The following is a 21,664-nucleotide window of genomic DNA, read 5'->3' on the forward strand; positions in this document are numbered from 1 at the left end:
GAGAGAGTATAGAGTGTGTAGATCGAGGCCCGAACAGGGAGATATGTCATTTGTGTGTGAAAGAAAACAAGGTTAAACGAGACTCAGATAAAGAGAGCGAGATTGAGCGAGTGTGGCCCGCCGTGTGGAAGAAAGAGTGAGACAGTCTCGAGGGAGTGACCTAGATATACAACGTGTGTGCACATGCAGGAGAGGTTGGGGGGCTAGATAGGCAATGCATGTATTTAGCGCGAGAGGGTGAGGGAGAGGGGGGGGGAGAGAGAGCTCGGCATGGGGTGCAATGGCGGGTGTGTGAGGTAAATACATTTGGTAACAGAGTGGAAAAAGGGGTTGTGTAGTTGACAGACTTAGAGATCGAAACATGGAGAGAAAGAATGAACGTGTGTTGGAAACCAATAGCTTCCTAAGGTGGTTAGGAGAGGAAGATTGACCGATACAGGAAGTATGTAGCGTTTGTGCGGGGGGGCTAAAAACAACATTTGAATGTACATAGTACGAGACTTAATATCGATGTTTCAATTCGGTGTCTACATTGTAAGATTTGAACCGAGGACCAGGCATACGGGTAATTATTTCGAAGTCGTGCCATACTAAGTTTCGAAAAGTTGACATTGACTTAGTTTGTTGTGCTATTTTGTAGGTCATATGTTTGAATCCATCCAAAAGTTTTCTCACTACCATGGTGTTCATCATATACATATGAATTTGTATTAAAAAAGTAGCGTGGATACAGTGAAATGCGAAATCCACGTTAGAATTGGAGATCGCTACGTGACACACACTCTAATTCAAATAACTAACTACGTGACACACACTCTAATTCAAATAACTAATTATGTGACACACACTCTAATCCTCGTTAGCGTGGGTACCGTTTCGATTTTTTTCAAATAACTCCTCATCAATTAATTTATAGTACTCCCTCCGTTCACTTTTATAAGACCTTGAAGACATTTTAGACAATGTGCAAAACAATTCATTTTAAGTTGTCTGAAACGACTTACAAAAGTGAACGGATGGAGTATCTCGTTTCGAATGACTAATTATTGCAAGGAAAACATGGGCATGGTAATACATACAGATTTGTTTCCAAATGAAAGAAGATTCGTTTGCATTCTCAAATGTAGGCGCACCAGGCAAACCAGGGTCGCGTCGAGGTGGATGATGCTTCAGTGCCTTAAAGGCAACTGCCTTTGGGTCACTGACATGTGGGCCAGCCACCTGTTGGGCCCATATGTCATGGACACAAAGGCAGGTGCCTTAAGGCACCGAAGCATAGTCCTGTCGGGGTGGTCGTGTGTGTCGGACGGACGCGTAGCACCCAGCCACCCACCCCCTCCCCCCCAAAAAAAGGACGACGACAATATAAGTTCGCGCTTCCACGTTTCAGATTGAAATATCTGGCGGCCCCAATTCCAGCCCTGCAAAATCTCTCATCTCCATCGTCCCCTTCCGCGCCCAGATTGCTCAAATCCCTAATTCGTCATCAACCCTCGAATCTCCCCTCGTCTCGTGTCTTTCCCCACCGTTCCCCACCTCTGTGCCGGACGACGACGACAAAGACGACGGTCGCGCTTCACCACCGCACCGGAGCTACCTCATCTACGCCCTCGTCCACCGCACTGGGTGGTCCACCGACAACGTCGACCGCCGCAACCGACGTGCCTCACAGACACCGAGTTCCACCGCATCAAGTGCACTTCACCAACGCCGTCTCCCAGCTCACCGGGGCTACTTCACCGAGCACATCGTCGCACCTCCGCCCCCCGAGGCCGTTGGGGCTTCACCAACGGTCTCGTCCACCGCATCGTAGCGCTCCGCTGCCACTCAAGATCTGCATCCGTGCGCGGCCAGCCAACGCCAGCGCATCACCCTCAACGGCTCTGAAGTGACCCGCACTCTAGCTAGGCGAGCATGCCCAAACGCTGGCCCGAACTAGGTATCCACACATCACTCCCTTGTGCACTGTTCCGACGATGTTTGGATATGCTTTCACTGCTCTCTTAGCTTACACGCCTATGCAACTCTGACCTTAACTCTTATTTATTCTGGAGATATCATCTGAAACAAGCAAATCCATATTTTAGTGAAGCATGACGGCGCTACGGGATCTGGTACACATCCTGCACACCCGCATAACCTTGTAAGTATCTTTCCTCCGGTACAACATCAAGGTCGATTCCTCTTATTTGATCAACCATTTGCCGTGTCAAAAATGCAGAGGGGGATGCAAGGAGCACACGGCCTGCACATCCAAGCAAGTGGTAACATGGACTTGTACATGGAACATCCCAAGCGCAAGCAGAGCTGTAGTGAGCCTGTACAACGAGCTAGCGTAAGTCCCTGCATTTCATTTAATTCGTACTGGCATTCGTGTATGATTTGTGTGCAGTGGCTGATCCACGAATTCAAGTTACCAGGGGCGAACATTTAACTTAAAAAATACGAAGGCACTTGCACTCCAGAAATCAACATAACTTGAGAAATGTGAAGCTACATGCACTTTGAAAACCAGCTAATGATCCAAAGTAGTTCAGATTATAAACACTAAATGATGCAAGCACCAAAAACACAAAATGCAACATGGTGTACAAGGACTACAAACATGGTCTGTACCTGCTTGAATTATTCGTTCTCTGGCTGAAAATATCGAAGTGTAATTGCACGTATAACCAGTGCGCAAACTGCATATCAATATATCTATCCTGCACAAGTATGCCAATAGTTTCAAACAACAGATTAGAAAAGTATTTATGCTATGTTGCCATGATACGGGGACTTTCTGGTAGATGGCCTCGACGTTTCCTCAAGCTATGAAAATGCACTATAATTTGCTTGTCATCAATGCCTGCAAATCTCTGTCTCTCTCAACATAGTAGATCATCATTAGACACTAAATCCTTCAATGAGCTTGCAAAATGCTTGCATTAGATCCCTCATTAGACACTATATGTTCATCACCAGGAGCATGTAAAATGTTTGCATCAAATCCTTCATTAGTAGTCTGTTCATTAGACACTTCAGGCTCAAGAACAACATGAGCTTGTATGTTTGCACCGGAAACTTGATTAGATACATCAGATTCAGTCAGTTCAGTATTGATTCGGGGAGTTATAAAATAAGTAGAAGTTGGTTTCATTTTCTCATAGATTCCCTACATACAAGCAGTTTTACAACACCATCAGGTTTAACTATTGGCCAGAAATTGAAGAGTTGAATTAGATATAATCAGGGATGTGATGTACTTGCTTGTTGCGCATGCTACTCTTGCAAGCCGCGACTGTCCGTTTGCGCAAGCTCGATGCCATGCCCGTGCTGCCGCCGCTGCCTCCCACGCAGGCTACACCCTGGGTTGGATCTTCATCTTCTTGTCCTTCCGTTCGCTTGAAGCCCGGTGACCTCCCTCCAACGAGGGCGCGAGGAAGTGCTGTGTCGGTCTATCCAGCGGCGGCTAGGTTAGGAGCGAACCAGACTGGAGGCTGGAGCGAATGAATTGGGATTTTTCCTGATGTCGATCGATATGGGAGGCGCTCGTTTGGGCTGCGAGCCTGCTATAGGGCCTGCCTTGCACTTATGTTATTGGCCCATCCAAATTGAAACATTTTTCTTCATTTTTTACATTGCCTGCTCGTGCGTTGGGACGAACAAAACTAACATGGGCCAACCTGGATGACTCAAACTAGGTGCATACTTTCTAGTCACCTGAGGCGGCCGCCCATACCAGCCCCTATGGTGGCGTCGCCCCTTTTTGCGTGTATGATTGGATTGTGAAAAATATTCCAGTGGCGCTTTTGATTTACCCACAGAATGGTTGAATTGCTTGTTTCTATGAACTGAGTTCGCCAATAATGTGAAGGATGCCAGTCTTTTCATCCTATTGTAGATTGCTTAGATCTCGATATGCCAAAAGTAATCGCATGAAATATACAGTAAAAGCCAGTGTGATGTGTTTGGCTACAACTAGTTTGACTACACGTCCTCATATAACATATCAAGGACGCACCATCTTATCAGATTAACCATTCGACTTACCCATGCAGTGTGGGAAGAAAGAAGTATTAGGACTGCGTATCCAAGCAATTGATGCCATGGACTCCTTCGTACAACCTTGTAAGCGAAAAAGAAGTTGCAGTGTGCCTATACAAAGAACTAGCGTAAGTTTAGTTACCTGCTTCTCGGAATTTTAGTTAGCCATTTATTGCAAAATTGTTCAATTACATTGCTTGGCTTAATTTAGTTTGCTACTGATTACATAATGGCACAGCCTGTTAATCATATTGTAGACTGCGCCTATCTATGTGTTTGATACTTACTGTTAAGAATTACCTGTTTGCCTTAACTTAAATATCTACTTGTTTGTTTAACTGCTTTGCTGCTGCAACAACGGGTTACAATGATGTTAATAACTACTTTTCAGCATCCAATTGAAATTCTTTAATTCCTTGTTTGTTTAACTGGTTTGCTGTTATAACTCCCAGTTGACATGTTTTGCTAACTTCAACTTCTCTGAATCCAATCGGAACTTTAATGGCAAAACATGTTAGCCCAAGATCAAAGAGCGAGGTCCCCATGGATGTTGCATCATCCCACAGCAGTGGCACCGGCCCAATCGTGCATTATGAATTACCAACTGCTGATGCTCTAGAGGCTAAACTAGTGGTAGAAAGAGATTCTGCTTCTGCCCTTAGAGATGAAGTTGACATGTTGAGGAAGCAAACATCACAATCACAAGCAGTACTCAAGACAACCATTAAATATTTGGTGGATTTCAAAACGAAGCAAGTTGAGACTGACCAGATTGTTAAGGTCCTGAAGGAAAAAAGGAAATTAAATTCCTACTTGGTAAATCATAGGTGAAATGTTCTTTCCATAGTTGAATAACCTTTGTGTTGTCTGTTCATGTAATCAATCAAACCATTTATTTTAGAGATCATGTAATAATTGTTTTTTTTGTTTCTTTGTTTGTAATTTTATTTGAGCACAAGTCTGTATTAACTGATAAGACTCGGAAACATTTCATTTGGATTGCTGTGCCAAACCTACAAATATGCCAATCGGGCTGAATGTGCATTCAGCAATAGTAGTATAGATGGACCATAAGTGGCACGCATCGGAAAGGGCCAAGATGCTGGCTAAAAAAAGGATGTTGTTGTAGCCAAAAAAAAGTACAACGGCCTGGCTTATGTATGTTAGTTGATATTATTGATCCATATACTCTATAAGTGTTTATATGTCTGTTAGTTCCGTACATTCTTGGTTGATTGACTCGGTATTTGAATCTTGATACATCGCTTGTGTACATATCTAAATGGGAGTACACATTATGCTGCGTGTGACATTTGAGTTGGACATGAAGTGTTCCAAATATTCGAATTCACCTTAAACTGGATTCTAGTTTCTGAATTTGAGTATCGGCATTTGTAAACCATATTCATATATGACAGTGGAATACATCTTTGTCGTCCTTTTGAAGATATATAAAAGCACATAGAATGAATTATAAAGATTCATATAGGAATACAAAATGGATTCGAATTTAGTTGCCAGGGTAAACACAGATGCTTATTGTCCCAAAATTCGAAAGAAACAACAAAATGTCCACTCCCACATCGGCTGCCCGAAGCCAAGTGTTTGGGAGATGGAAATTACTGTCTACCCATTACACGGACAATCCATCGGCCCGATTTCCACTGCTCTAAATAGGGGTAGGTTAGTAACTTCAATTAGACGTGACACGACCGCTTCTGAGCCCATTCTGACACGGTGGGCATCAAACATGGGCGGCAAAACTCATTTGATTCAAGCTCGTCCAAAAGACCTCTGTTTCTCCCTCCATTCCCCATTCATACACGGTGGGCGGCAAAACACCCTCTCCTCGTCCGAAATAGATGTAGGCTAATATTTTAAATAGGGGCAGATGTGTAACTTCCATCAGACGTGACACAACTGCCCTACCTATCAGCCCCATTCATACACCGTGGGCGCCAACTGTGGGCGGCAAAACACCCTCTCCTCGCCCGAAATAGTTACCGGCAAATATTTGGGAGATGCGAGATTACCGTCCTATCCCCAACCGACGAGACGTCCAAATTTGAAACAGGGGATAAGTTCGTAACTTTCCCATATTTCAGACAGGCACGTCCCAAAAACATGGTTCCCCGTACCTCTCCCTCCATTTTCCCATTCATACACCGTCCATGCTAGAACACCCCATTCCCACACCAGCCTCCGTCCGCCACCCCATCCATCGCCGATGTCCTCCACCACATCCATCGCCACCGTCCTCCACCATGCCGGAGCGCCTACCAAGACCGCGTCGTCCACTGCTAGAGATGGACGTTTCTCATCCACGGCGACAGACCAATAGCCTTGCATCGCGTCCTCTCGCTTCATCGGCGCCGTCGTCCTCTTTGACGGGGCCGCTCACACGACCTTCTCTTCCACCGCAATGGGACTTATCCCCCGATGCACCCGTCTACTGTCGCAGATCTGCTTCAACGCCACCGACAACCATCGCACCCCCGATGCCTACACGGCGCCGCAAGAGAGGTGGTACTTCATATCTCCTCAACTTTTTGATCTCAACCAGAAAATAGATCTTAACTTGGTTACTCTACTTTCTTTTCAGCTCTTAGAATTTAGTTCTTAGTTTAAAGCAAACAATGGATGCTAAATATCGTTTCTCCGGTTTGCAGCTTCAAATCTGCCATGGCACAGCCATAATACGGTTTAATTGATCATGCTTAGGGTTTAATTGATCATGTTGGTTCCATGGTGGTTTCTTTAATAGAAATCAGAGGGGAAACCCTCTTTTGCTAAAAAATATATGCTTTGTGTCATAATAACACTGCTCCACCCATCAAGCTAAACAAGCTTAGTTGTTCAAATACGAATCTGATATTATTAAAACAGAGTTGTTTAATTGGTCAGCTAAATGTTCCTAAATTAGTTTCGAAAATGCATGTTCGGCGCTCGGGTGTGTATCTCTGTGTGTGGTCTGGTCAGCACGGTTGGAGAGCTGAACTTTGCATATGCAGGGGTTTATAGGGAGACACTCTCCGAGTTGAAACCACAATGCATTCCATAGATAATCTGACTACTTTTTATGTTTTCATGAATCTCAGATTCTGAACAGCATCATAATGATTATGAGCTTGCACGCATGAAAAGAATAAAGCAGAACAATGCCATGGCTGTCAAACTTGGCATTAAGGGACTGAAATCAAGTCTGGTTGCAATGCAATGCAGACACTCTCCACCTACAGATTCATGCTCAGAATATGATCCTAACAGTGATTCTGAGCTAGAGGGAGACCTAAGTCAATGTAGCTCCCTAGTGGAGGAGTCAGAGGAATATGCCCTATCTAATTCACCCATCAAGGTACTTGCTCTAACTTTCCAAGGTTACATTGCTCGGACATATCTTGCAACTGATGCTTTGCATTGCTTCTACTTTGTTGAACTGTCATTAGCTTAGTTTACACATCATGTATGTGAATACGCCCTGCCTATCCATTTTCAGTACATATTCCATCTGTCATCATACCATATTTATCCATTCAAATGCTGTTCTTGTGTATCAGACGTTCAAAAGGAAGAGGGCGATTGCTGATCGTGGAGGAGCACAAGCAAATTATTTGGAAAAGGTAGTGGCACCCGATAAATCAAATAGCCCATTAGGTGTAGTTGCAATATCACCTGACCCACAAAATACCCCAACTCTAGCAGACTCTAGCCCTACTACACTAGTCATTTCTGATGCCCCAACTCAGCAGACCCCAACTGCAGCAAACGGTATGATTATGCCAGTTGACATAGCACCAGCTGTTTGACGCAAAACCCCCATTCCAACAAAGAGTACACCAAATCCAGTTGCCAAATCCCTTTTCAAACCAGAGAGAGCCCCAATTGCAGCAAATAGGACTCCTGTTCCATTTCTTCCCAGTTTAGAAGACGAAGCTTATGTTGTTGTCAGGAACTTTGTGCGCATCTTTCCTTCATGGAAAGATTATACCGCAGACATAGAGCAATTTCCAGTCTTCCTCCGCAACTTACGCGTCAGTAATGTACTAATGTTATTCATGGTCATTACTGCATATGTTTCTGCTGACAGAAGACACAAGATTTCATTCTTTTGAATAGGCAAGGCGCAAACTGGATTGTGATGATGATCAAGGGTTGTTTGCGCTTTTCAAGCACTCATTGATGAAGTATCATTCCTACCTGAGGCAAGCGCACTTCGATGGCAAGCCTTTGAACTAAATTTCTGTAAAGTCTTCGGTGCTACATTTATCCGACGGTGACTGGAATAATCTTGTTACACATTGGTCTCGGCTGCAGCGTAAGGTACTGTCTATGATATCACATCACAATTTGAACTACATTTCTGCATTTGCCTTAATGTCTCACTTGTACGAAAACTGTTAGCAGAAGAACATTCGTTCTCAAGGGACCACAGAATCTCGTAACTATACTGCACACTGCATTGCTCTTGTGAGTACCTCTTGCCCTGTATGACCATACTTACTTTCATAGCTGTTTGATTATGTAGCATCACTGCACATGTTAGCCTCGTAATCGTCCATTTGGTGGACATTATAAGATCTGTATGGACTCTTACATAAATTTAGAATCAACCCAATGCTTTGAAGAGGTTTAGCTCTGCAGTCCTCTTGTAAGGACTGAACGTGGTCTATCACTGTACTTACATTAACAGCTACTCCCTCCGTCCCATAATATAAGAACATTTTGTACAGTACACCAGTGTTCAAAACACTCTTGTATTATGGGAAGAGGGATTGGTTCATTTTGTAGCATTCTGCATCTTATCTCCCTCGCCCACCATTTACTAAAAAAGATCAGATCTATATTTAATCTTACCAACAAGTAGAATACACAGACAATGCCAGTGCAGAAGTGTAGCCCATTGCTCTTGTCAGTACATTTTGTCATGTAATGCTTGTACTTCCAGGGATTGGTAGTTGATTATGTAGCATCAATCTGCATCTTATCTTCATTATCCTCTATCCCTTCCAGTATTATCATATCTATAATTACTCTCTACAAAATGTAGAGTACAGGCAATGCTTATGAAGAAGATTCTATGCTGAAATTCTTGAGTTATCCTTCCCTTGACATGGAGAAGGGCATTATAAAGCCGGTGTTAACTATTAATGTAAGTCAGTCCTTCTAAAGCCTTTATCCTCAACTGCTGTTTAATTTGCTCATACTCCCTATCGTTTACTGCTATTTAGTTTGTTGTTTCTACCAAAATGCATGTTCGTAAGAACCGTAAGTTCTAAGTTTTACTTGTAAAACCAAATTCCTTATTCATACCATGCACATTACTTAATACTCCCTATATGTATGCTTGTTTTGTGGATCTATAATCCAGTGTGTGGTGAAGCAGCCCACGTTTGCACCTTGTCATCTCCTATTTTATCTTACTGATGTGGCTGATGATATGAACAACATGCCATGCACATTATCCAAAGTAGATACAATGATTTTCTTTGCCCTTCATCTATGCTTGTTATGTTGACATGGTAATCCAGTAGTGTGGTGTAGCTCCCCGCATTATGAACAATGCCAAATTATGCTATTGATATTTTGAACATACTCTTTATTTTCTAATTTGAATTTGGATAGAATTGACATAACAGTTATCATCTTTGTTTATACACGTGCAAAACCTGTCATCTCTCTGCTTTGTTTCAGGGTGATATGCCTGATGGCATGCACAAGTCTGCTGAAGGCTGTGAGACAAACCCAACATATATTGCAACAAAGAAGGCAAAACATCTTGAAGATAGAGAGACAACCCCAAAGTCTTGTCTTGATGCAGTGTTCAAGTTACTTGAGACTAGCAGTCAGACAAGCTCACAGAATTCGTTGTCTGAATCAGTTCGACTTCTTCAGTCCTAAGTTCTAGCAGAAAGGCATTCTGCAACTCAACTTCGACTTGAAGTCCTATCTCTAAGAAAGATTGCGGATAACACCAGTGAGAACCTCATCGCTAAACAGCTACACCTGGAAGCTATGACCGACATGCTAGGCTGGTCTCACAGCCTTGCTCAGCAGCTTGTGCAGCAGTTCCCTCGCAAGGCTAACCTTTCTTGAACTGTCTTGGAAGTGGTCTCGGTTCAGTATTATTTTGTTATGCTGCAATGGTGCCCAGTTTTTGTAATCTGCTTCTTTGTTGCGCTTTATGATCACTGGTGGCGAACTTTAATGCCCAGTGGATGTAATATACCTTAAATCCTTTATTGTGTAGTGTAGGTTTATTCTTAGTTACTATGCCGTAATTTCTTTATTGTATAGAGTAGGTTTGTTCTTAATTCCTACTAGTTACGCAGCAGCCCGAAATGAACCCCGGCCCATGATTGTGCGAATCAAATCACGGGCTTTTAACAAGCTAAAATTGTCTGGGTCCTTGTTTAGCCCAATCAGATATCAGCTGCGAGCAGGCCGAATGCAAACTGGGCCGTAGTTAGGCCCAACTATATGACGAGCTTTTAATAGGCCAAAATTAATATAGGGCCAAAATGTTAAACGGGCCCTTAACAGGCCAAAACTAATATCAGGCCGAATTACTAAGTGGGCCTTTAGCAAGTGGGCCCAAAAGCATAGTGTCCAGTTGACAGGCCGAATCTGATATGGGCCATAATTGACCCCAAAGCCTCTTAAAGGGCCGGACCTGATCTGGGCCGTAATTTGGCCCAGAATGTGGTAGGCTTTTAACGGGCTGGATCTCATATGGGCCACTATTAGGCCCGGAGCGTGGCAGGCCATTAATGGACCAGATCAAATATGGGCCGGCATTTGGCCCAAAACATGGCAGCCAGTTAATGGGCCGGCCTACTAGGGTCCTCAAAATATTGTGGGCCTACAGCTGGGCCGGCCCATTAATGTCGACGAAATCTCATGGGTCTTTAGCTGGGCCGGCCCATTATGACCCGCGAGAATCTTGTGGGCCTTTACCTAGGCCGGCCCATTATGGCACAAAAAAATCTTGTGGGCCTTTAGCTGGGCCGGCCCATTATGGTCCGCAAAATCTCGTGGGCCTTTAGCTGGGCCGGCCCATTATGGTCCGCAAAATCTTGTGGGCCTCTAGTTGGGCCGCCCCATTTAAACTTGTTGGGCCGTGCCACGTGTCGACGTATCATAGGCGCCTTCTGTCCAGTGAGTGGCTGACATCTGTCCCGACGATGAGCCGACACGTGTTTCCTCTAGCCAATGATGATTTTACACGTGGAAAATCCCCATTGGTCGGGGCTGTTAACGGGTTATCGGATCCAAAACCCGACCCGATAGCTTAACGGTGTTCCGTTACGGTGGATGTCACGTGTCGGTCACCCTTGACGAAAGCACTTCTGTGACGCACGATTTATCGTCATGGAAGTGGACACTTCCGTGATGATAATTTTGGTAATGTCATGGAACACTTCTACGACAGCACAGGTATGACTATCTTGATTCTGTCATAAATTTGTCATGGATGTACATGCATGACAAAAAAAGTGACCTACTATGACAAACACGTATCATCACGGAAGTGTATTTTTTTGTAGTGGACTGGGTGTCCTTAGCTCAAGGGGAATAAGGTGAAGACACGGTCTTCTGAGTTAAATCTCAGCCTCCCTAACCAGACATACAGTTGTCACAACAACTGGAACTGGTCCAACAAATCCTTGTCCTCTCCAAGCGACTGGTTCTATCTTCTCCCTCTCTTTATTTACAGTTTGTCTCGTGAAGTCATTGCCTGCCTGTGTTACCTGTTTGACTTCACTGTGTGACTTCTATTGTTGTTTGGCTTCATACTATCTTCCATCCTGATCATCACTACCTAGCTGCTATTAGTCTTCATGCTTTCACTTCATTGAATACTTGACTATGGCTTGCCTAGTGTAGTCTACCTTCCGCTGCATGTCAATAGGTTCATTTCTACCGTTGTCTTCGAAACTCCCATGTTTTGAAGACGTTCATAAAAATCGCCTATTCACCCCCCTCTAGTCGATAACTAGCACTTTCATCAGCCATGGCCACAGGCACGTGCTCGATCCTTTTGCAGTGCAGAATTTTATTGAAGCAGGGAGAAATCGACGGCTGGAGACGGATGGTACGGACGACGGCGCATGGGGAGAGGCGGTGGAAGGATCCGGTTCATGGCTTGTATACTATCCTCAAACCTATAGAACTAGGGGTCGGAGGCTCGCGTTTTCAGTGGCCTGTAAAAAGTTTACAGTTCCGCCAACTTTTACGGGGTCTGTTCTGGACACAAATTAGTCCGAAACCGTAAACTCGCTGGAATTTTTAGAGGTTTGGCATTTTTGCGGGGTCTGCTAGAGTTGCTCTAAGGTTCGTGCTATTGATACGTCCATTTTGCATCATGCTTTTATATCGATATTTATTGCATTATGGGCTGTTACTACACATTATGTCACAATACTTATGCCTTTTCTCTCTTATTTTACAAGGTTTAAATGAATAGGGAGAATGCCGACAGCTGGAATTCTGGGCTGGAAAAGGAGCACATATTAGAGACCTATTCTACACAACTCCAAAAGTCCTGAAACTTCACGGGAGCATGTTTTGGAATATATAAAAAATACTGGCTAAAGAATTAACCAAAGAGGGCCCACACCATGGCCACGAGGGTGGGGGCGTGCCCTACCCCCTGGGTGCGCCCTTGTCTTGTGGGCCCCCTGGCAGGCCTCCGGTGCCCATCTTCTACCATATGAAGTCTTTCGTTCGAGAAAAAATCATAAGCAAGCTCACGGGATGAAACTCCGCCGCCACAAGGCGGAACCTTGGCGGAACCTATCTAGGGCTCCGGCGGAGCTGTTCTGCCGGGGAAACATCCCTCCGGGAAGGGGAAATCATCATCATCATCACCACCATCGATCCTCTCAGCGGGAGGGGGTCAATCTCCATCAACATCTACACCAGCACCATCTCATCTCAAACCCTAGTTCATCTCTTGTATCCAATCTTTGTCTCCAAACCTCAGATTGGTACCTGTGGGTTGCTAGTAGTGTTGATTACTCCTTGTAGTTGATGCTAGTTGGTTTATTCGGGGGAAGATCATATGTTCATATCCTTTATGCATATTAATACCCCTCTGATTATGAACAAGAATATGATTTGTGAGTAGTTATGTTTGTTCCCGAGGACATGGGAGAAGTCTTGCTATAAGTAGTCATGTGAATTTGGTATTTGTTTGATATTTTGATGAGATGTATGTTGTGTCTCCTCTAGTGGTGTCATATGAACATCGACTACATGACACTTCACCATTGATTGGGCCTAGAGGAAGGCATTGGGAAGTAATAAGTAGATGATGGGTTGCTAGAGTGACAGAAGCTTAAACCCTAGTTTAGGAGTTGCTTCGTAAGGGGCTGATTTGGATCCATATGTTTCATCCTATAGTTAGGTTTACCTTAATACTTCTTTTGTAGTTGCGGATGCATGCAATAGGGGTTAATCATAAGTGGGATGCTTGTCCAAGGAAGGGCAGTACCCAAGCACCGGTCCAGCCACATATGAAATTATCAAAGTACCGAACGTGAATCATATGAACATGATGAAAACTAGCTTGACGATAATTCCCATGTGTCCTCGGGAGCGTTTTCCTTTATATAAGAGTTCGTCGGTCTTGTCCTTTGCTACAAAAAGGATTGGGACATCTTGATGCACCTCATTTACTTTTATTACTTGACCCGTTGCAAATTACCTTATCACAAAACTATATGTCACTGATAATTTCAGTGCTTGCAGAGAATACCTTACTGAAAAATGCTTATCATTTCTTTCTGCTCCTCGTTGGGTTTGACACTCTTACTTATCGAAAGGACTATGATACATCCCCTATACTTGTGGGTCATCAAGACTCTTTTCTGGTGGCGTTGCTGGGGAGTGAAGCGCCTTTGGTAGGTGGAATTTGGTAAGGAAAAATTTATATAGTGTGCTGAAATTTACTGTCACTTGTTACTATGGAACATAATCCTTTGAGGGGCTTGTTCGGGGTATCTTCACCCCGACCAGTAGAGCAAAGAGTTGCTCCTCAACCTACTAAAAATGTTTACTTTGAAATTCCTTCGGGTATGATAGAGAAACTGCTAGCTAATCCTTTCACAGGTGATGGAACATTACATCCCGATTTGCACCTAATCTATGTGGATGAACTTTGTGGATTATTTAAGCTTGCAGGTATGCCCGAGGTTGTTATCAAGAAGAAGGTCTTCCCTTTATCTCTGAAGGGAAAGGCATTGACATGGTTTAGGCTATGTGATGATATGAGATCATGGAACTACAACCGATTGAAATTGTTATTTCATCAGAAGTTTTATCCTATGCATCTGGTTCATCGTGATCGTAATTATATATATATATATATAATTTTTGGCCTCGCAAAGGAGAAAGCATCGCTCAAGCTTGGGGGAGGCTTAAGTCAATGTTATATTCATGCCCCAATCATGAGCTCTCAAGAGAAATTATTATTCAAAAAATTTATGCTCGGCTTTCTCTCAATAATCGCTCCAAGCTCGATACTTCTTGTACTGGTTCTTTTATGATGAAGACTATTGAATTCAAATGGGATTTATTGGAAAGAATTAAACGCAACTCTGAATATTGGGATCTTGACGAAGGTAAGGAGTCAGGTATAACACCTAAGTTTGATTGTTTTAAATCTTTTATGGATACCGATGTTTTCCGTGAATTTAGCACTAAATATGGACTTGACTCTGAGATAGTAGCTTCTTTCTGTGAATCCTTTGCTACTCATGTTGATCTCCGTAATGAGAAGTGGTTTAAATATAATCCTCCCATTGAAGTAAAAGTAGTTGCACCTATTAAAGTTGAAGAAAAGGCTATCACTTATAATGTTGATCCTGTTGTTCCTACTGCTTATATTGAGAAACCACCTTTCCCTGTTAGAATAAAGGATCATGATAAAGCTTCAACTGTGGTTCGTAAGAGTAATGCTAAAACACCTACACCTCCTGAGCAAATTAAAGTTGAGCCTAGTATTGCTATGATTAAAGATCTCTTGGCCGATAATACCGATGGGCATGTTATTTACTTCTGTGATGAAGCTGCTAGAATTGCTAGACCTGACAATAAAAATAAACATAGACCTGTTGTAGGCATGCCTGTTATTTCTGTTAAAATAGGAGATCATTGCTATCATGGCTTATGTGATATGGGTGCTAGTGCAAGTGCAATACCTCATTCCTTATACAAAGAAATTATACATGATATTGCACCTGCTGAGATAGAGGAAATTGATGTTAAAATTAAGCTTGCCAATAGAGACACTATTTCACCAGTTGGGATTGTTAGAGATGTTGAAGTCTTATGTGGGAAAGTTAAATATCCTGCTGATTTTCTTGTTCTTGGTTCCCCACAAGATAACTTTTGTCCCATTATATTTGATAGACCCTTCTTGAATACTGTTAATGCTAGGATAGATTGCAAAAAGGATGTTGTTACTATTGGTTTGGGGGATATGTCTCATGAGTTTAATTTTGCTAAATTTCATAGACAACCCCATGATAAATAATTGCCTAGTAAAGATGAAATTATTGGTCTTGATTCTATTGTCGTGCCTCCTAATGATCCTTTAGAACAATATTTGCTCGACCATGAAAATGATATATTTATGAATGAAAGAAGTGAATAGATGAAGTATTCTTTAAATAGGGACCTTTTTTGAAACACAACTTGCCTGTTGAAATCCTAGGGGATCCTCCTCCACCCAAGGGTGATCTCGTGTTTGAGCTTAAACCATTACCTGATACTTTTAAATATGCTTATCTTGATGAGAAAAAGATATATCATGTTATTATTAGTGCTAACCTTTCAGAGCATGAAGAAAAGAAATTATTGAAAACTCTGAAGAAGCACCGTGCTGCTATTGGATATACTCTTGATGATCTTAAGGGCATTAGTACCACTCTATGCCAGCACAAAATAAAATTGGAGAAAGACGCAAAACCGGTTGTTGATCACCAATGACGGTTAAATCCTAAGATGAAAGAAGTGGTAAGAAAAGAAATACTAAAGCTTCTGGAGGCAGGTATAATTTATCCCATTGCTGATAGTTGATACGTCTCCAACGTATCTATAATTTTTGATTGCTCCATGCTATATTATCTATTGTTTTGGACATTATTGGGCTTTATTATCCACTTTTATATTATTTTTGGGACTAACCTATTAGCCGGAGGCCCAGCCAAGAATTGATGTTTTTTTTCCTATTTTAGAGTTTCGTAGAAAAGGAATATCAAACAGAGTCCAAACGGAATGAAACCTTCGGGAACGTGATTTTCGGAACGAACATGATCCAGGAGACTTGGACCCTACGTCAAGAAATAAAGGAGGAAGCCACGAGGTAGGGGCGCGCCTACCCCCCAGGCGCGCCCTCCACCCTCGTGGGCCCCCTGTTGCTCCATCGACGTACTCCTTCCTCCTATATATACCTACGTACCCCCAAACGATCAAAAACGGAGCCGAAACCCTAATTCCACCGCCATAACTTTCTGTAACCACGAGATCCCATCTTGGGGCCTGTTCCGGAGCTCCGCCGGAGGGGGCATCCATCTCGGAGGGCTTCTACATCAACACCATAGCCTCTCCGATGAAGTGTGAGTAGTTTATCTCAGACCTTCGAGTCCATAGTTATTAGCTAGATGGCTTCTTCTCTCTTTTTGGATCTCAATACAATGTTCTCCCCCTCTCTTGTGGAGATCCACTACAAGAAATATGTCAACTTGTGACCTTCTGTTAGTGACCCTGGAAGAATTGGTCATAGATCTATGACCATTTTAGACCAATTGGTCAAAAGTTGTCCGGGGGCTCCAAAACCTAAACTATAACGACCATTTTGGTCAAAAAGGTCGTAATTTCCTTACATGAAATGGTCATAAAGCAGATAGCACTGGTCTGCTGCCTTATTTCTAGCTGATCATGACCAATATAGATGGTCACAACCTTGTAAATTGTGGTGGGTTGCTATGACTAGGCGCCACCTCATCAGTTTTGCCTATGTGTCATGTCCATGTGGCAGTTTTTGCCCTAGGTTGTGAAGCAACCTATATTTCTGTCATTCCCAAAATTCCCAAAAAAATCTCATAAATTCTTTGGGTCATATCTTCATCAAATATGTAAAAATCCTTCCTTGCCTAGTTCAAAACTAATTCAACAATATTCATTTTCCTATTCTGTTCACGATGGCACTTTATGAAGGAAGTGCTATTTATATATTCTTGATTGCCCTCGGAATTTTTGGGCACTCTTTCCTATCCAAATCATTACCGCATGACAAAATTCAGCTCCACTTGCCTAGCAAATCTTCCACGGCAAATTTCCAAAGTTTTTATCCACCTAGAAGCATTGTGAAAGAAGTACCTTTTTTATATATCGAAATGACATGAAATTTATACAGTTCCTTCATATGCCCAAATTATCACCCTCCTCCAAATTGCAGCTCAGTCAAATCATCTATGTGAGCCCAAGTTCAATTTATATTTTATGGCCAAATTGGCACGTTGCAAAGCAAGTGTTATCTAGATCCCTCCTATTACCCTCAAACTTTTCGGGCACTCTTCCATACCCAAATCATTGCCACATGATAATATTCAGCTCAATTTTCCTAGTAAATCTTTCTCAGGAAATTTTCAAAGTTTCTACCTCGAGAGAAGCTTTGTGAAGTAAGTACTAGCTAGGCTTACCCAAATGATCTGAAAATTTACCAGAGCATGACCATACCCATGTAACTTACCTACACCAATTTTTAGCTTATTTCATTCATCCAATCTCTCTCACTAGTTTTCCCAAGTTTCTGTCCATAGAAGAGAATTGTGAAGGAAGTACCACTTTGGCATTTCCAAATAGTATACATTTTCTACAGTGGTTTCCTATGCCCAAATAACCATCCCCCACCTAATTCCAGCTCAATCCGTTCATTATTTTGAGCCGAGCTTCAACATTCGTAGTTATGTCCAGTGTGGTAGTTCGCAAAGCAAGTACCACCTAGGCTCCATCTTTTGAGTTGAAAATTTGTAAAGACGGTCTTCTTAGTAACTGATCATCCTCAGCCAAAACTCACGCCCATTAGCCATGTACATTTCCCTTACCGCTAATCAAACACTTGACTGTTAATTCATGTTTGAGCATGGATCGGTCTCCTCGTGTGAATCTTATGTTGTAATTTTCTTCCTAGCACCAACCTGGGGAGTGCCCAACCCACTAGACATGCCTAGGCCGCCCAGAACGCATGGCAACGCCACGGTCACGCGGTGACCACGCGGCGGGCATGCGAGTTTACGCGCTCTAGAGTTGGGGCCCTCGGCCACTGCCCAAACCTCTACGTATCGCCACCAAACCATGTATTTATGATTAAATAGGTCCTTATGTAACTAGAAATGATTTTTGGAAAAAATAAATAGCAAACTATGAGGCAGCTGCAGTTCAAATTTGACCTGCTTCCTACTGAATCGGTGGAAATTTGTCTTTTTCACGAGAGGTGGATCAAAAAAATTTACACCCAACAATTTTGTCAATTATGCATTAAATATGGCCTAGTATTTTATAAAAATGATTTGGTCCAATTTTGCAACAATTATTTGGTAGTTCCTTCACAAAAAAACCTCCTTTGGGGCACTCGAAAAATGGAAAATGGTTTTTTCGTCCAACGAAAATGAAAACTTCCTTAGGCAACATTGTCTGCCATTCCAATATGCACCCTTGTGCACAATATGAGATCATTTGAACAAACTATGCCATGAATGTGGCCATAAGATTGATCATTTGGCTTGAAAGCCATTGACCTTCACACATGATAGCTCATTTCTGAGAACACTTTTTTAAAATAATTATCGTATTACAAGTTTATTATTTTTCCCGGAAACTTAATCACATATAATGAGATAATGTGAAGGTTTTCCAATTTTTTGATTTTTTTTAATTTTTTATGCCCGTTTCAAAATGTGGTCAAAACGGCGGGCTTGACCGTTCCTAGGTAGCGGTTGAATCTTGAGATTTTTTTGGTGTTTCTCTGATTAAATAGATACTTATGTACCTATAAATGATTTTTGGAAAAAATAAAGAGCAAACTACGAGGTAGCTACAGTTCAAATTTGACCCGCTTCCACCTGAATCAGCGGGAATTTGTCTTTTTCACCAGAGGTGGATAAAAACTTTTTACAACCAACCATTTTGTTAATTATGCATTAAATATGGCCTAGTATTTTAGAAAAATGATTTGGTCCAATTTTGCAACAAATATTTGGGAGGTCCTTCACAAAAAAAACTCATTTCGGGCACTCGGAAAATGGAAAATGAATTTTGCGTGCAAAGAAAATGAAAACTCCCTTAGGCAACATTGTTTGGAATTCCAAGATGCACCCTTGTGCACAATATGAGATCATTTTAACAAACTATGCCATGAATGTGTCCATAAGATTGATCATTTGGCTTAAAAGCCATGAATCTTCACACTTGATAGCTCATTTCTGAGAACACTTTTTTAAAATAATTACTGTATTACAAGTTTATTATTTTTCCTGTAAACTTGGTCACATATAATGACACAATGCGAAGGTTTTCCAATTTTTTTGATTTTTTTGAATTTTTTATGCCCGTTTCAAAATGCGGTCAAAACGGCGGGCTTGACCGTTCCTAGCTAGTGGTTGAATCTTAGAATTTGTTTGGTGTTTCTCTGATTAAATAGATACTTATGTACCTAGAAATGATTTTTGGAAAAAATAAAGAGCAAGCTATGAGGCAGCTGCAATTCAAATTTGACCCGCTTCCAGCTGAATCAGCGGGAATTTGTCTTTTTCACCAGAAGTGGATCAGATATTTTGACACCCAACCATTTGGTCAATTGTGCATTAAATATGGCCTAGTTTTTTATAAAAATGATTTGGTACAATTTTGCAACAAATATTTGGTAGGTCCTTCACAAAATAAACTCATTTCGGGTACTCGAAAAATGGAAAACGAATTTTCCGTGCAAAGAAAATGAAAACTCCCTTAGGCAATATTGTTTGAAATTCTAAGATGCACCATTTTGCACAATATGAGATCATTTTAACAAACTATGCAAAAAAACAATCTTTGACACTCGAAAAATAGGAAATGTTTTTTAAAGAAACTTATCTTTAAACAATCACGACCAATTTAGATGGTCTTTAAGTTGATTGTTGCGTTCTGATTGGTCCAAGGGCAGCTCACGCGGATCATGCATCAACCATCGTCCGATCGTCCCGGATCCAACGACAGCCATCGCCCCTCGCTGTCTCACCCGCTTAACCCTAACACAACCCTTCCATCTCCCTCCCTCAGATCTCCTACGCAGCCATAGCCGCCTCCCCCAACCAACTCCCTCCCTCAGATCTCGATCCGCCGCCGGCCCCAACCACCCCCCACCGCCACCGTAGACGAGGTCGAGGCTGACCCAAGATCGAGTCCATGCCCAGACTCGCGATGGGCGTAGCGGGGATGGGATCCCATCCCATCCCGCTCCTCCTCCTCTCAGACTCCACCGATTCCTCCCCAAATCCAGCCGCCCGCCGAACTCCTCTCCCCCAACCCCACCGCCACCGGCGACCTCGTCTCCACAGCCCCACCGGTGACCTCCCTCCCTTCCTTTGTCGAGGGCGCCCGAAACCCTAGCCCCTCTCTTCCCGCGCGGACGGGGCGACAGAGATGGCCAAGGATGCCGCAGATCCGGCAATGACGGCGCCGGAATCTGCACCCAACCGCGGTGGCTGCTGCACCAGCATCACGAGACGGCGATGGGGGGTCCCTAGCCCTTGACGACGGCGAGGTACGAGATGGGCTGCAGCACCTAGACGCCCAGGTACGCCCTCCTCCTTCCTTCCTCATCTCATGTGCCTGCAGATTCTCCTCTCCTCTCATCTCATGCGCCGCTGCTTGTTTGCTTCTTTCCGTGGGCACTGGGCAGACCCGACCATTTCTTTCTCTCTGCGCCCGACCACGGCCACGGCAATGGCAACGGCAAGGGGAACCCGACCGGTGATGCGTTCGTTCGCAGCCTCACAATGTTCTAAGCAGCCCCCCTTTCTGAAAAATTTCCTGCAATTTTCTTCTCTAAGATTCAGTACTTTGCTAATTTTGATGGTTTGTTGCGTTATCCTTTGTAATATGCAGCAGCTTACTGAAGACAAACTTCCTCAAGAGGTCCGCGTATTGCTCGATGACGCTGTTGTTGCAGCATCGTCCTCCTCGACCACAACTACCGCGTCCGCGTCTCTGACTTGGGCACCGCCAAGGTCCACCACAACTGCAAAAACGTCCTCCTCGACCACATCCACGCGGGGCAGAAGGAGTGAACTGCTACTTGTATCTGGAATGGAGCTCTCGCTTTAGGTTAATCTTGAATTCTTCATGCATTTACTTTCAGAAAGCATGTGCAGTTCTTCACAGTAGTATTTCTACCTGAAACTCAATCTGTGATTTACCCCTAATGTTTGCTTGTTGGCAATTTTCCACTGCCCATCATGTTCTGAATGGCACGCATGGAGCTCACAATGATTTACACTGCACAGTTTGATTCTGATAAGCATCAGTTTAGACATATCAGGGCCATTTGGTCAGCCTATAACAAAGCTACTCTGAAACCCTTCTCTTTGAAATG

This window comes from Triticum urartu, chromosome 3, assembly GCF_003073215.2.
Source record: "Triticum urartu cultivar G1812 chromosome 3, Tu2.1, whole genome shotgun sequence".
Classification (NCBI taxonomy): domain Eukaryota; kingdom Viridiplantae; phylum Streptophyta; class Magnoliopsida; order Poales; family Poaceae; genus Triticum; species Triticum urartu.